The sequence below is a fragment of the Rhamphochromis longiceps genome, linkage group LG10, assembly GCF_057381845.1.
Source record: "Rhamphochromis longiceps isolate RC_006_pf linkage group LG10, R_longiceps_female_GT1.1, whole genome shotgun sequence".
In the NCBI taxonomy this organism is placed as follows: Eukaryota; Metazoa; Chordata; class Actinopteri; order Cichliformes; family Cichlidae; genus Rhamphochromis; species Rhamphochromis longiceps.
Window position 1 is genome coordinate 27,217,150 of NC_140566.1, and position 11,070 is coordinate 27,228,219.

Genomic DNA, 11,070 nt, shown 5'->3' on the forward strand with positions numbered 1-11,070 from the left:
TTCCTGTAGTATATAAATATGTGTATTGTAACTGGTGACTAATTATGTATATAAAGATTAGACCAAGTCTCTGGCTGATGCTTTTTCTTTAACTGTGACTGTCTGACATCGCATAAAAGACTGTCGGCTGATGCGTTCTCATTTAATTTATTGAATCTAATAGCTGTGAAGCATTTGCATCAATAGGACCGTCTGCAGGCATGTTTTTGGGAATAAATGTTAACATTTGGCAAGTAAAATTATCAACTACCTACAAAATATTGCTATTTAAGTAATTATTATATAATTTTTTCTTTGCCTTCATTTTTTCACATTTTGTCTGGTTTGACCCACCAGAAAAAACACCAGGTTGGTTTTAAAAATACATCTATAGAAGATACTTTCGTTGGTAATTAGACACATAACAGGTTTATAGATTCACTAACTGATCAAATTTTATTATTATATGATGCTTAAAACATTATACCCATCCCAAATGGGCTTACAAGACACCTATGATAATTAACCAGAACTAGAGTATCACAATAACCTATAAGTTGCCCTATAAACAACCTTGAATCAAAACATTTCTGGGTTTAAAGATTTTAACAAAGATTAAATAAATGAGAACGGCACAAAATAAAGTTTAATTCATGCGCAGCTTCTTATTCACATAATTCAATTCAATTTTTATTTATAAAGCGCCAAATCACAACAAAAGTCGCGTCAAGGCGCTTCATAGGTACAGAGAAAAACCCAACAATCATATGACCCCCTATGAGCAAGCACTTTGGCGACAGTGGGAAGGAAAAACTCCCTTTTAACAGGAAGAAACCTCCAGCAGAACCAGGCTCAGGGAGGGGCGGGGCCATCTGCTGTGACTGGTTGGGGTGAGAGAAGGAAGACAGGATAAAAGACATGCTGTGGAAGAGAGACAGAGGTTAATAACAGATATGATTCAATGCAGAGAGGTCTATTAACACATAGTGAGTATAAAGATGACTGGAAAGGAAAAACTCAATGCATCATGGGAATCCCCCAGCAGCCAACGTCTATTGCAGCATAACAAAGAGAGGATTCAGGGTCAGCTGGTCCAGCCCTAACTATATGCTTTAGCAAAGAGGTAAGTTTTAAGCCTAATCTTAAAAGTAGAGATAGTGTCTGTCTCCCGAATCCAAACTGGAAGCTGGTTCCACAGAAGAGGGGCCTGAAAACTGAAGGCTTTGCCTCTCATTCTACTTTTAAATACTCTAGGAACAACAAGTAGGCCTGCAGAGCGAGAGTGAAGTGCTCTAATAGGGTGATATGGTACTACAAGGTCATTAAGATAAGATGGGGCCTGATTATTTAAGACCTTGTATGTGAGGAGCAAGATTTTGAATTCAATTCTGGATTTAACAGGAAGCCAATGAAGGGAAGCCAAAACAGGAGAAATCTGCTCTCTCTTTCTAGTCCCTGTCAGGACTCTTGCTGCAGCATTTTGGATTAGCTGAAGGCTTTTCAGCGAGTTTTTTGGACATCCTGATAATAATGAATTACAGTAGTCCAGCCTGGAAGTAATAAATGCATGAACTTGATTTCAGCGTTGTCAGGATATTTCTAACTTTAGAGATGTTGTGCAAATGGAAGAAAGCAGTCTTACATACAGTGGGGCAAAAAAGTATTTAGTCAGCCACCGATTGTGCAAGTTCCCCCACCTAAAATGATGACAGAGGTCAGTAATTTGCACCAGAGGTACACTTCAACTGTGAGAGACAGAATGTGAAAAAAAAAAAAAAAAAATCCATGAATCCACATGGTAGGATTTGTAAAGAATTTATCCGTAAATCAGGGTGGAAAATAAGTATTTGGTCACCTCAAACAAGGAAAATCTCTGGCTCTCACAGACCTGTAACGTCTTCTGTAAGAAGCTTTTCTGTCCCCCACTCGTTACCTGTATGAATGGCACCTGTTTGAACTCATCATCTGTATAAAAGACACCTGTCCACAGCCTCAAACAGTCAGACTCCAAACTCCGCCATGGCCAAGACCAAAGAGCTTTCGAAGGACACCAGGAAAAGTATTGTAGACCTGCACCAGACTGGGAAGAGTGAATCTACAATAGGCAAGCAGCTTGGTGTGAAAAAATCAACTGTGGGAGCAATCATCAGAAAATGGAAGACATACAAGACCACTGATAATCTCCCTCGATCTGGGGCTCCACGTAAGATCTCATCCCGTGGGGTCAAAATGATCATGAGAACGGTGAGCAAAGATCCCAGAACCACACGGGGGGACCTGGTGAATGACCTGCAGAGAGCTGGGACCAAAGTAACAAAGGTCACCATCAGTAACACACTACAACGGCAGGGAATCAAATCCCGCAGTGCCAGACGTGTTGCGCTGCTGAAGCCAGTGCATGTCCAGGCCCGTCTGAAGTTTGCCAGAGAGCACATGGATGATACAGCAGAGGATTGGGAGAATGTCATGTGGTCAGATGAAACCAAAGTAGAACTTTTTGGTATAAACTCAACTCGTCGTGTTTGGAGGAAGAAGAATACTGAGTTGCATCCCAAGAACACCATACCTACTGTGAAGCATGGGGGTGGAAACATCATGCTATGGGGCTGTTTTTCTGCCAAGGGGACAGGACGACTGATCCGTGTTAAGGACAGAATGAATGGGGCCATGTATCGTGAGATTTTGAGCCAAAACCTCCTTCCATCAGTGAGAACTTTGAAGATGAAACGAGGCTGAGTCTTCCAACATGACAATGATCCAAAACACACCGCCCGGGCAACAAAGGAGTGGCTCCGTAAGAAGCATTTGAAAGTCCTGGAGTGGCCTAGCCAGTCTCCAGACCTCAACCCCATAGAAAATCTGTGGCGGGAGTTGAAAGTCCGTGTTGCTCGGCGACAGCCCCAAAACATCACTGCTCTCGAGAAGATCTGCATGGAGGAATGGGCCAAAATACCAGCTACTGTGTGTGCAAACCTGGTAAAGACCTATAGTAAACGTTTGACCTCTGTTATTGCCAACAAAGGTTATGTTACAAAGTATTGAGTTGTATTTTTGTTATTGACCAAATACTTATTTTCCACCCTGATTTACGAATAAATTCTTTACAAATCCTACCATGTGGATTCATGGATTTTTTTTTTTTCACATTCTGTCTCTCACAGTTGAAGTGTACCTCTGGTGCAAATTACTGACCTCTGTCATCATTTTAGGTGGGGGAACTTGCACAATCGGTGGCTGACTAAATACTTTTTTGCCCCACTGTATTTGTTTAATATGTGCGTTGAAGGACATGTCCTGGTCAAAAACAACTCCAAGGTTCCTCACAGTGTTACTGGAGGCCAAGGTAATGCCATCCAGAGTAAGAATCTGGTTAGATACCATATTTCTAAGCTTTTCAGGGCCGAGTACAATAACTTCAGTTTTATCTGAATTAAGAAGCAGAAAGTTAGCGGCCATCCAGGTCTTCATGTCTTTAAGACATTCCTGCAGTTTAACTAAATGGTGTGTGTTATCTGGCTTCATGGACCGATAGAGCTGGGTGTCATCTGCATAGCAGTGAAAATGTATGCTATGTCTTCTAATGATACTGCCTAGGGGAAGGATGTATAATGTAAATAGAAATGGCCCCAGCACCGAACCCTGTGGAACACCATAACTGACCTTAGTGTGTGAAGAGGACTCTCCATTTACATGTACAAATTGGTGTCTATTAGATAGATATGATACAAACCACTGCAGCGCAGTACCTGTAATACCTACAGCATGTTCTAATCGCTTTAATAGGATATTATGGTCAACGGTATTGAACGCTGCACTGAGGTCTAGCAGGACAAGCACAGAGATGAGTCCACTGTCAGAGGCCATAAGAAGATCATTTGTAACCTTCAATAAAATATACTCACTGTACACTTTTTAGGTACAACTAATTTAACTGGTTGTTAATGCAAATGTATAATCTGAAAATCAGAGGTCACAGGAGAATGGCCGACTGCCTCGAGCTGCGGAAGAGCATCTCTGAGCACACCACACAATTGAACCTTGACGCAGAAGCATTGGGCAGCAGAAGATCACACTGGGTTCCACTTATGGGAACAAGAACGCAATGGTAAAATTTGACTCAACATTGGAAAATGGAAGAGTGAAAAAAATGGTTCCTCAATTTCTGATGCAACATTTGGATGGGAAGGTTTGGCATTAGCACTATGACTGTATGGATCCATCCTGCTTTGTATCAATGGTTTTGGCTTTGGTCTCCAACTAAGCATCATTTAGCCACTACATACAACTCGTTGTATTGTTGCTGACCACATCCAACCATTTATGGCAGCAGTGTGTCCATCTGTATCTTCTGATGGCTGCTTCCAGCAGGAAAACACACCATGCCACAAAGTTCAAATAATCTCAAGCTGGTTTCTGGAACATGACAGTGAGTTCACTGTACTCAAATCACCTCCACACAGTCACCAGCTGACAACTTGGGAATTGGAGTTCATTATGTTTGGTTTAGTTAGGTTTTGTGTGTTTTACCCCTTCTCCTGTTTTTGTGGGCTGATCAGCCACTATTTAAGTTTCCCCTTTGTCTCGTTAAGTCAGGTCAGTTTGAATTATCAGTTGTGTTGTCAACTTTGAGTAGAGTTTTGTTAGTTTGACCTCTTTTATGGGCCCAAGATTTTGATTCTTTTTGCATGAGTTAACCAATTATGTTTTTTGGGTTAAATAAAAAAATCATTTTTTGGACTTTAACCTGTGCCTAAGTTTCCTTCACTGCTCGGTCCATCACAAGTGGTGTCAGGAGTGGGATCGTCATGTTGCATTTCAATAATATTAACAGGGATTTTGAAACCCAAAGGTAACTCAGGCTCTGTGCTAGGAGCTTCTCGAACAGCAGTATGTAGAAACTTCTCTTGCCTTCTCTGTCCACATGACTTACGAGACTTCCCGGGTGCAGTCTCTATGTCCGCATCATAGAAGGGCAAGGCACGGAGTGGGTGTAGGGACTCCTCTTTCTTCTTAGCTTGAGCTCTTGTTACTGCAACATTGCATGTATGACTAGGATTCAGCAAGTCAAACAACACAGGCAGATCTCAACCCAGCACTACTGGAAATGGCAGATTCTCTGCAACACCAATATTTAGAATATACGTTTGTCCTTGTACCTTGATGTACAGATCTGCTGTTGGATATGATCTCTCATCTCCATGAATGCAGCGAACAGGGATTGTCTCCACATTAACTTTATTTGCGGGTACAAAGTCTCGGTGCACAAGAGTCTGAGTACTTCCTGAGTCAACAAGGGCCTTTAATGGTTTCCCATCAACCTCAACTAAGGTCATTTTGAAACCATTCTCAAACTCAACTTTAGGCTCCACACTTTGTCGTGGCACAAAACACATCTGAGTTATTTTTGTAGAATTCTTTGGGCACATAGGTTTTGTGTGGCCCTCCATCCCACACAAATAACAAATCACAGTCTTGGGTGGAGGTCTTGACGGCATATTGACAGACTGGCTCTTTGGAGGTTTACTCACCCCTGCTTTCTGGTAGTGAGGGACAGATTTTGAACCACCTCTCATTTTCCATGCTGTGTGGCTCCATGGCTGTCCTTTTCTCCGTGCTGCCACAAACACATCAGCCAGCTCTGCAGCCACCGCAGCAGAGTTTGGATTGCGTTCTTTAATCCATATCTGTAACTCAGGAGACAGCATTCTCAAGTATTGTTCTAAAATTAATATTTCACTAACCTCATGCACCGTTTTTCCTTTTGGCTTCACCCACTTCTCATATAACTCTTTCAATCTTGCATATAGTTCTTTTGGATTCTCATCAGGTTTTACCTCCAGTGAACGGAATCTCAGTCTATGTGTCTCAGGATTAATGTCATATTTTTGAAGGATAGCTGCTTTAACTTTGTCATAGTCTAGAGAGTCATCCATATGAACATACGCACCTCTTGCTTTGCCAGTGAGTAAAGGAATCAGATGAAAAACCCAGTCCATTTTTTGCCACCGGCAAACTACAGCCATGCGTTCAAATGTTGTTAAAAAAAATGTTCAATATCATCCTCTGTCAATTTTTCCAGCCTGGGTTCATAAAAGCGAGACTGACCTGACTGAGGATGTATTTGCTCATTACTGGAGCCAGCACAGGGAGGATCCTCCTCTTCAAAGGACTCTACCTCTGGTTGTTCAGGTTCCTCCATTTGAGGCTCAGGGACCGGGGAGGTACGAGCTTGCACTTCTACCTGCAACAGCTGAAACTGATGTTGCAGTGCTCTAAAGCTTCCTGCTTCCTGGGCCTCCTGCTGACCCATATGAGAACGAAGCACGGAAATCAGTTCTGACATTGTCAGCTCCTTACCTTGGCTCTCAGTACTATCCACCCCTCCAGAGGCTCCATTTTCCTCTCCTCCTTCTACTTGCTCTACCACTCCAACTGGCTGGTTTTGACAATCTCCTTTTGCTCCTCTGCCACTCCTTCCCATTCTGTGCATGGCTTGATGAGTGAAGAGGGGAAAAAAGAGAAAAAAAAATCCTGTGCCTTCAACTGCTGATCCCACTCCTGACACCACTTGTGATGGACCGAGCAGTGAAGGAAACTTAGGCACAGGTTAAAGTCCAAAAAATGATTTTTTATTTAACCCAAAAAACATAATTGGTTAACTCATGCAAAAAGAATCAAAATCTTGGGCCCATAAAAGAGGTCAAACTAACAAAACTCTACTCAAAGTTGACAACACAACTGATAATTCAAACAAACTGACCTAACTTAACGAGACAAAGGGGAAACTTAAATAGTGGCTGATCAGCCCACAAAAACAGGAGAAGGGGTAAAACACACAAAACCTAACCAAACCAAACATAATGAACTCCAATTCCCCCCCCATGGTCCTGAGTTATGGCGTGAACCAATTTGTAGCCTTCCTTTAAACCTCGCTCCGCCCCTTTTCCACCTCTTGGCTCCTTAATCAAGGGACTGGAACAGCTGCAACTAAGGTAACTCAGAAAACAAAAGATTAATCATACATAACAGTGTAAACTAAAATGTGCGCACTTATTTTAGAATGCAGTCTATGTGGATATGTGAATTACCTCCAAAAAAGTCGAATTTCCCAGAGGAACCCACCCGAGGGATTAATAAAGTTCTATCTTATCTTATCTTAACCAAAACCAGTTATTTATTGTCCTGTCAATAAATTCCTATATTTAAAGAAAGAAATGTGAATGCAATGTTACTTATAAGCCTCTACACTAACATGGTGATATTACCACTGTGTGGCTGTAAGTGCAGCCATCACACAACTATAAACCCCGTTAGTTAGTTTTGTATCTTTTATTAGTTTAATTCTAATTTCATTTTTTATTTCAGTTTCCTGATTGAGTTTGATATAATTATTTCTGTATTACTTTTACTTGTTTCTTTATTATAATATGTTTGATGACGCCTGACTCACATTCATGTAAACATCCAATTTGCAATAAACATATTAATCAAAATGACCACAAAAAAACATTAAAGACTAAAAAACATTCCATCTCTGTTGGATTTACTATACTTTAGTTTTGTGCATAATATACACTGCTTGGTCATAAAGTAACACGAGTCAGTAAACTGTCAGGGAAATCAAAATGCCAACAGGTGCACGAATGGTAGCATTGAGGTGTAGGTCCCACTGCGGGACGCTGGGTCCTCGTGTCATCCTCATGGAGTCCATCTCTGGCCAGAAACATGCACATGAGCAGACATCTGGAGGTCATTTTCAGGAACTCTGGCAGTGCTCTTCCTGTTCCTCCTGCTGCTAGGTTGTTGCCCTTTTATGGCCCCTGTCTAACCCATCTCCTGGTATCACCTCCACACTCTTGAGAGTGATATGAGAGAAAAAGCAAACCTGGATGGATCTGCCATCGCAACCCGAATGGGCTGCAGGTATCATGCCACTGGTACCAGCAGTGACAAGGAGACCAGGGAGGAATAAGAAGAGAGAATTGGTCTGTGGCACCGCCTTGGGTTTGCTCAGCTGAGACAGGTTCACAGCGGTTTCTGATTCCTGATTGGGCAGATAAATATCCCTGAAGTTTAACTGGCTCTGTGTTACACTGTGATGACCAAGTAGTCCCTTAATTATTTGAGCAGTGTACCTTCAATCAGTTTGTTTATTTCAAAAGTCTAGTTAGTTTTTATTGTATTGTATCGTGGTTGAGAGCCAGACGATCACTACACTTCTGTTTCACTACATTTCAAAAGGAAAAAACTGACACTTTTCAGTCCCCTACATACAAGTGACTTAAGCAGTGGTGAGGAGGACTAAGGTCCTCTACTGAAGCAACACCACCATGTATAAACCAGGCCAACAAAACACCACAAAGCTATTGAAAGTTCTTCATTTGAAGCCCTGAAAAGGTGACTCATCAGCTACATTTAATTAAATATCAACAGTAAAAGAATTAATTTACTTTGTAATTATTAATACTAATATCTAAGTGATAATAACCAAACAAATGAGAGGGCTCAGTGCTAATAAAATACTGAATTTTGACTTTGTTTCTTTCTTTTCTGTTTAAAACAGGGAGTTTTAGCTTCAGGGGAATTTCTTAATGTAAAACAAGTCAGGACTGTAAAAGATGGCAAAGAGTCATAACTAGCCAGTATTGATTTAATCTTCACAAAAGCAACCTCTGTTGTCTTAACCCTAACCCCTAATACCTGACCCTTTTTAGTTTGGGGAAATTCTACTAAGTCCTGGAAATCAGGACAAAATGACTTAATTTTCTGAATTTATTTTTAAGGATTTAGTTTTGTTTTGTTGTTTTTTTAACAGTGTAAATAACCTGAAGGTGAAGTGGAGCTTCTCTAGATTTTCAGTGAGTTTTAGGCTAGTTCTAATACTTATGTTTAAAGCTGAGTGCTCCAGTTAGGGTTAGATCTCATAGGGTCAGTCAGTGTTGAAATATTAAAAATAATTAAAGCTGTGTGAGAAATGTGAGAATTGAGCATTTGCCTTTCTTATGCAGTGAGGAAGAAGCAGAAAGTTTCTTGTTTTGCATTAACTTGAGAAGCAAAAGGCTTTGAGTTAATAAATATGTAGTTGCCCTCCACGACTGCTTTCGCTACTTGTCACAGGTCTGAGGCAAAAAGGTTTGGATTGGTTTAATTAACCTTTTCAGGCTGAAGCAGGTCACATTCACAAAAAGCGAAGGTTGATTTATTTTTCCTTTCCACTCCGATTAATCGTCTCACACCTTTTGGCCTCCTGAGCTACAGATGACGAGGATTTTCTAGCTCCGGTTACTGACTGAGCAGTAAAGCCGGACCCGAGGGCTCAATCATCCCTTTTGACTCCCGTGGGTGACCCCACAGATGGTCCCTCTTTTGTTTTCTTATGGCCTAAAATTAAAAAGCAGCCATCTGTGTAAAGGCAAAGAAGGTGAAGTCACTAATGTGGTCTGGTCAAACATGGCCCGAGGGATATAAAATCCATCCACAGAAGGTCTGACATTTTGTTCATTTGCAGCAGAGAATAAGAGGAAACCTGCACAAAGAGTTTTCACGTATGGCGAAGTGAAGCCACGGTGTGCGGAGATGTGATGCCGTAACAGGGCTTTCATGTGGAACGGTGCTGTCTGCTATTACATAAACAGCTTTACAAAAGTGAGCAGTCCTCCACATTCTTTCTATAAAAAGACTCATCACTTCACCCCTATCATAATCTGGCTTTATTCTCTCCATTCCAGCAGTTCAAGCTCCGAGGAAAATGAGAATCAGAGGTAAAAGGGAGAACGCGTCAATGTTTCTGTTCCTTATTCCAGTATGGAAACAGGAAAAGAACCGGGTTCGAGTATGGGAACCAGCGCGCGAATACTGTGTAAATAATGTGTTTTACACGTGACATTTAAAGATGCTCTGCAGTATTAACCCGTACCAGAGTGTAATAAATATGATTACTGATTCATTTCAATACACTGAGCATCTAATATCAGGGGCTCAGGTCTTTCAATTCAGTGAAAGCTGCTATTTGATGCTCCAAATCGACACCGCTTCCCTCCTGAGATCCAGACTTCTACATTTTGTGTCTTTCTGATGCACATTTTTGTCTTTGTTTAGCTGATTTGCATCAGTTTGAGGTCTCTTTGAATCTTTCTTGTATTTTCAGTCATTCTCAGTCCTGCTTTGAATCCATCTGATCTTCTTTCCACTGCTCACTTCCAGGTTGACTACAACGAATAAGGAGCATGCCCCTTCTCTCAAACCCACCATGTGCATGCTGTTCTAAACAACATCCATAAACCCTCTCGTTTTTGTTTTGTTTTTTTTTACAATTACAATTACAGTGACAGGAGAATTAAACATAATTAAGTAAAAGGATGAAATACAAGCTGCACATACAAGGGCTCTGAATTCAAACTCAGGACCTCTGTAGTCTTGGGTTGACAGTGTATTACGCCTGTTTCAAGCCTAATTTTTGCACATCTCATTTTTGGTAATTTGCACTAATTCTTCCTCTTGCCATCATTTTGTGAGTCGCTTCAGTGCCACTGGATTTTTTTGTTGTTCCAAGTCTTTTAGTCCTGTTAGAATGTAAACCCATGATGAAAAGGTCACATGTATCAGAATTTTTAAATCACAAAAGGCTTTAGTCTGTAGGCACTGGGCGGAGCTATGGTGGCGATGTCCTTTCAGCATGTAGATGTCTCAGCCCTGGAGGTTTATCAACCATGCCAAACTCACAAAGATGTGAGTTCTGATAACTTCCAACGCTATGGCGGATAAATGGCATTCTCCAAGCCGCCACAGACACGCCCGTTAACGAAGCTGCAAACGCTTCACCAAGCTTAGCATCACCAAGGTCTTTGGATGAGATTGAGAAACAAAATTGATCAAATTGAATCCCTAGTAGTTGGTTGGAACATAACATCCTAAAATAGCATAAGAAACAGGGCCAAAATTGAGTCTTAAATTCAAAATGGTGAACTTCCTGTTGGGTTTCGGCTACGGCTCCAAGAGCTTTACGAGCATAAGTGAGCTGTGGGGTACACAAATATGCAACCGTGCTCTTTCTCAGTATCATAAAACATTTTATTTATTACACTCACAACA